The 6,354-nt window shown below is 42.7% G+C and overlaps 1 long non-coding RNA gene across 1 annotated transcript; it reads left to right on the top strand.

Moving 5' to 3' along the window:
• Positions 1–761: 761 nt before the first annotated feature.
• LOC123361804 lies at positions 762–3,415 on the top strand. The gene is made up of 4 exons (XR_006576235.1): positions 762–836; positions 1,081–1,282; positions 3,081–3,146; positions 3,266–3,415. It is a non-coding gene; the product is annotated as an uncharacterized LOC123361804 (long non-coding RNA).
• Positions 3,416–6,354: the final 2,939 nt, after the last annotated feature.

Below are 6,354 nucleotides of genomic sequence, written 5' to 3'. Positions count from 1 at the left end.
AAAAAAAATCCATTGTCCTTCTCAGCTATGCTAAGAAGAACACTAGCAATTATCCTCTACCCAGTGAAGCTGTGTCAGTGATTTGAGAGAAGCATATCTGTTCTGGGCATCTAAGTCAAAGAAGCTACATGAACAAATGAGGAGATTGGCACAGGAAGATTCCAGTTTTGATTTGTATATGGACTGTGGTAATCTGTAAAGCATTACTATATAGAACTGTTGCCTGATTCTCCAGTGATGTGTCAAAAATGTATGATCTTTGTAAACTTTTGCTTAAAGTTTTCAGACACAAGTATTTGCAGTCTGATTTTTCAGCAGAACTGTACTCAGAGTCCTCTAATTGGAGAAAATGAGAGCTCTGAGTATTTAGCACCTATGGAACCAGCCCATTGACTCATCTCCTAAATATGGATTTAGGTTCTGACTTTAGGTACCCAAGCTGATCCTAATTATCTCTGAATTCCACCTATCTTTGCAGAGTCATAAATCCTATGCAGCGTATTGGTTACAATGTTTTACATTAGTTATGTTTGAAGATATAACAGCTCTCAATGCTTTTAACTTTGGGCAGGTTACTTTGATCAATAAGTATATGCTCATGTAACCCATGTGCCTAATAGGGAGATTCCCTTTAAGAGACCCATTAGTGGGAGGTAGGAGTGAGTTGTGTCTGGGCATTGTTGCTAGGCAGATTAAGCACTCCACATCCAGAAGCTTCTGGAATTGGGTGTGGTAGTTAGGGGTATGCAGCCATGTGCCCTGTGTGAGCTGGGAGAAGCTGAGCCCAGGAGCAGGAAGCAGGCTATTGTCCCTAACACTGAAGCATTTTACAGCAGGTTAGTGATATTGTTAAACCCTCTAACAGGGAAGCATGGACAATGCTAATTATAGCAAGGGGAAAACTGGGAGGGAAAATAACTTCTTTTATTTTAATTGTATGCATTGATTTTAGCCAAACTGTTCTAGTTAAATTGTCCCAAGTTCAACTAGTCTGATTCACCAACGTTTTCTTTAAATGTAGTAATGGGGAAAGAGTGATTTCTATTTTGCTATTCTCAGTTTTGTATTTTCTTGTAACAGGGTTTTCTTTAAATCTATACACTTGTGACTTAACTGAGTGGTTGGTTAATCAGTCAGCTGACTGGCTAGCAGTGATTTCAGCAGAGGAAGAGTCTACAGGGATTCCAGCTGAAGATTTCTACAAGCAAGTGGAGGGAAGATGTTGTTTTGGACTCAGCAGACTGTTTAGATTTGGTGATCAAAGACTCTAACTGAGACTTAGGTGAATAAAACCAAAGCTTTTGGGAACTCTCAGTTTCTTCTCACTGTGTTTCTGAACTGTTCAGATTTTAATTTGTTTTCTTTCTTTATGTTTATGTATAACTGTGAAGATAATGTCTGTGAATTATAAAATAGCTATGTCATGCTGTAAAAATTAGATTATTATTTCTTTATCATAAGATTTTATAAAGTTATTTAATTAAATTCATTTCTTTAGTTCCTTTTGTGACCAGGGCCGCCCAGAGGATTCCGGGGTCTTTGGTGGCGGGGGGCCTCCGCTTCGGCGGTAATTCGGTGGCGGGGGGCCCTTCCGTTCCGGGACCCGCCGCCGAAGTGCCCCGGAGATCCGCGGCGGGGGCCCCCCGCCATTGAATTACCACCAAAGACCCAGCTGCACTTCGGCGGCGGGTCCCGCTTCGGCGGTAATTCGCCAGCGGGGGGTCCTTCCGCCCCGGATCGGATGGACCCCCTGCCGGTGAAGACCGGGAGCGGAGGAAGCTCCGGGGGCCCGGACCCCGCAAGAGTTTTCCAGGCCCCCCAGAGCGAGTGAAGGACCCTGCTCCAGGGGCCCCGAAAAACTGTTGTGGGGGCCCCTGCGGGGCCGGGGCCTGGGGCAAATTGCCCCTCTTGCCCCCTCCCAGGCGGCCCTGTTTGTGACTTGAATATGGGGAGGTTGACCCTGTGCAATCCTTGCTGAAAATCCTTAGAGACTGAACTCTGGGTCTCCTGCTACTTTCCAAGGGAGGTGGGGTTTTTTTAGGCATTGGAGAACTCTAGCCCACCGAAAAGTTACACTCACAGTCTATAATGATACTAATATTTTGGAAGTTTCAGTGAATCTGGCTACTCAATGGATAAAGCATACAGAGGAATATGTCCTAATTTACAATGCACATAGTGTGCCTTCCATAGGCCAATCTCAAAGTTGCTAAAAGTCTACAGATCACACTGGCACATTCCCTACGTATTCTGAAATGCACTATCCCAAATTCTGTTTAATTTTCCTTTCATTTTAGGTCCATTTTCACACAGGAGAAAAAAATACTAAGATACAGAATTTAAACAATGGAAACTCATGTACATATGATATTCCGAGTGAAGCCAGCAGATGCTGCTTTTGTCCAGCTAAGGGCAGAAGCTAGTCCTCAATATCCTATATGGCTATTGCCTGCTCAATATTAGAGTCTGGTCAGGATCAGGAATGCTGATGGTGGAAAGCCTCATTCCCAATGACTGGTTTGATGATGTCACAGGCATACACCAAATCTCAGTGGTGGGACCTTATCATTCAAAAAATAAAAATGCATTAACTATTATGTTCAGAGACTTGGGAATAAAGCTGTGCTAATCGTTTTTAGTTCATTGGCAAATCTGGAAAAAAAATGTTAAAAACACTGTTTTGGGTCGACCTGAAAATGATTTTTTTGGAATTTTCAACAAATTGAAGGGGAAAAAAACACCTTTGGATTGAAAAACATGTTTCAATTTTGAGCCTTAACATTTATTTTTTAAATAAGATTAAAGGAAATTTGAAAACAAAAAGTTGTTTTGAATCAAAACATTTGATTTAGAATGTGTCAAAATGAAATATTTAGAATTTCTAAATGTTTTTGTTTTTCGACATGAACAATCTGGCAAAACCAACACAAATTTGTGAAATATTTCAGTGTCACCAAATCTGCATTTTAGAACAAAACAAAACAAAAAGGTTTTGGAAAGGAGATTCAGAAGGTGACAATTATGCTCCAGTCTTGAGAAAGCATATCCCTTTTGTAATTTCTGCTTTTCCCCAATAACAGATCTCTAAATCCTGATTTTGAGAACAGCATTCCATCAAGAAGGAAGTAATCCATGTACCTCCTCAAGTAAGCGTGCAAATTCTTGTGCAAAAATGCTTGCACAAATGGTCTCTACTTTTTTTTTTTTAAATCTGGCTTTTACTTTCTAAAACATTGTCATTCTTTTCCTTTTTTTGCCTGAATAGAATATCTATGGACCTGACCTTCAGAGATGCTGAATGCCAGCAATTCCCATTGATTTCAACTGCAGTTTTGGATATTGAGTGCCTCTGAAAAACAGGCCCCTAGGTCTGTATTTATATGTACCAAAATCACTCCTCTTGTATCTTGCCATGGTTCAGAGTTTACAGGCAAGCAATCTCCTTTGATTATTAAGAAATTATTGTAAACAAATTCCTGTAGTTGGTGTGTTAATGTACTATGCAGTAAATCATTTTATTATCCTAACACTTTATAAGACATTATGTAACACTATGTGATACCTCTGAATAAGGTCACATTATATGTCAGCAATTTACAAAATTTAATCAAATACTGATTACCAATCTTGCTATTAATATATCATCTAAAATGTTTTACTGATGTTTACCAACTTACTGTCCATGCATTATATTAAAAATGCCTACATACACACAAATCTCCAATTTATGTTCACCCTGTAGAAGGCCACGCTACTTTGGACTAAAAAGTGTAGGCATATTTAGGGCCTGATCCTTCTCTCCTTATCTTCATTGGCAAAACTCCCATTTACTTCAATGCAGATAGGAATGGGATCGTAATTTTTGGGTTATTAAATGCATTTATCAATCTTTTGGAAAGCTTTTAGCTCATTACAGTTAATGCTCATGTTAAAGTTAACTACATTCGCCCTTTAATCACCTAAAAAATAATTACTCAATTTAGTAACCTAAATCTAGCAAATTTTGCCATGCTGAAAAAAAGTAAAAGCTAAATCCTTGGGGGGAATAAAAAGGATGCATCTAGATACTCCCCAGTGTCTATGCAGAGCCCTAGAGGATCAATACCTGGATGCAGAGGTGCATCTGGGTTGATCAATTTGCAGGATTTAGCCCTAAGTTATTACACTGAAAGTTATAAAATGGCAACTGAGTATACATACCAGGTATACCCTGTGTTGATTTTCTCTACAACATGAAAAAATTACTAGAAAGCAATGTACATATTTTAAAAAAAAAGGTCACTGTTAAAAGTGATCCTTTCGATTTATAAGAGACAATTCTGTATCCTAATACAGTATATCCAATATATATAAACAAACCAGTAAGCAAAGGTTATCAAAAGATCATTTTGGAGGGGAGTTAAAATCATCATTACACTGTGGTGATTTGGTAAAGAACATAACATTTGTTACAGTCAAATGTTTGGTATTTAACATGGGAACACTATATTTTTCCTTAATATTAGCATCAATGGATACAATTACCAAAAATGTCCAAGTGACTTAGGTACCTAAGTCCTATGTTTCGTAATCATAGAAATGTAGGACTGGAAGGGACCTCAGGAGCTCATCTAGTTCAGTTCCCTGCACTCAAGGCAGGACTAAGTATTATCTAGACCAGTGGTCACTAACTGGTTGATCATAATTGACTGGTCGATCCTAGAGGATTTCCCAGTCTATCACAATCTCCGGTGTAGTGTGGCTGCAGCTAAGGCAGACTCCCTGCCTACACCGGCCCCACACCGCTCCCGGAAGTGGCCAGCGCAGCCCCACGGCCCCAGGAGGGCAGGGGTCTCCCTCTGCATGCTGCTCTTGTCTGTAAGCACCGCCCCCGCAGCTCCCATTGGCCGGGAGAGCTGTGGGGGCAGTGCTTGCAGAGAGGGGCAGTGGGCAGAGCTATGTGCCCCCCGCACCTCCCCCCAGGGGCCGCAGGGGCATGTTGGCCTCTTCCAGGGGTGGTATGGGGCCGGGGTAGGCAGGGAGCCTGTCTTAGCCTCGCTGCACCTGCCGCTGACCGAGAGCCACAGGAGGTAAGTGCTGTCTGGTGGGAGGCCGCACCTCAACCCTCATCCTTCAGCCCCCTCCCAGAGCCAGCATCCCAAGCCCTCTCCTGCACCTCCTGGAGCCAGCACCTCCTGGAGCCAGCACCCCATATCCCCTTCTGCACCCCAAACCCAAGCCCCAGCCCTGACCCCCCTCCCAGAGCCAGCACCTATACCCCCTCCTGTACCCCAACACTCTGCCCCAGCCCAGAGCCCCCTCCTGCACCCAAACTCCCTCCTAGAGCTTGCACCCATCACCCCATCCTGCACCCCAACCCCCTGCCCCAGGCTCAGCACAGAGCCCTCTCCCACACTGCAAACCCTTCAGTCCCAGCCCATAGCCCGCACCCCCTCCCAAACACCAACCCCCTGCCCCAGCCCGGTGAAAGTGAGTGAGGGTGGGAGAGAGTGAGCGATGGAGAGAGGGGGCTGGATGGGGCTTTGGGGAAGGGATGGAATAGATCCTGGGTTGCCCTTAGATTCAAAAAGTGATCTTGGGCATAAAAAGGTTGGAGACCACTGATCTAGACCATTCCTGACAGGTGTTTTGTCTAATCTGCTCTTAAAAATCTCCAATGAGGGAGATTCCACAACCTCCCCAGGCAATTTATTCCAGTGCTTAACCAGCCTGACAGGAAGTTTCTCCTAATGTCCAACCTAAACAGCTCTTGCTGAAATTTAAGCCCATTCCTTCTTATCCTATCCTCAGAGGTTAAGAACAATAATTTTTCTCCCTCCTCCTTGTAACAATTTTCAGGTGCTTGAAAACTGTTATCATGCCCATTCTCAGTTTTCTCTTCTCCAGACTGAAAAAAATGGGTTTGTTTAATCTTCCCTCATAGGTCATGTTTTCTAGACCTTTAATCATATTTCTCGCTCTTCTCTGGACTTTCTCCAATAGGTCCACATCTTTCCTGAAATGTGGTACCCAGAACTGGACACAATACTCCAGTTGAGGCCTAATTAGGACAGAGTAGAGCAGAAGAATTACTTCTCCTGTCTTGCTTACAAAACTCCTGCTAATATATCCCAGAATAATGTTCACTGTTTTTGCAACTGTGTTACACTGTTGACTCATATTTAGCTTGTGGTCCACTATGACCCCAAGATCCATTTCCACAGTACTCCTTCTTAGGCAGCCATTTCCCATTTTGTATGTGTGCAACTGATCTTCTTTCCTAAAAGGCATTCTTTGCATTTGTCCTTCTTGAATTTCATCCTATTTACTTCAGACCATTTCTCCAGTTTGGCCAGATCATTTTGAATTTTAATT

This window comes from Mauremys mutica, chromosome 1 (genome assembly GCF_020497125.1).
Source record: "Mauremys mutica isolate MM-2020 ecotype Southern chromosome 1, ASM2049712v1, whole genome shotgun sequence".
NCBI lineage: Eukaryota > Metazoa > Chordata > Testudines > Geoemydidae > Mauremys > Mauremys mutica.
Note: the sequence above shows the minus strand (reverse complement) of the source record. Positions and strands in the feature narration are given on the sequence as shown.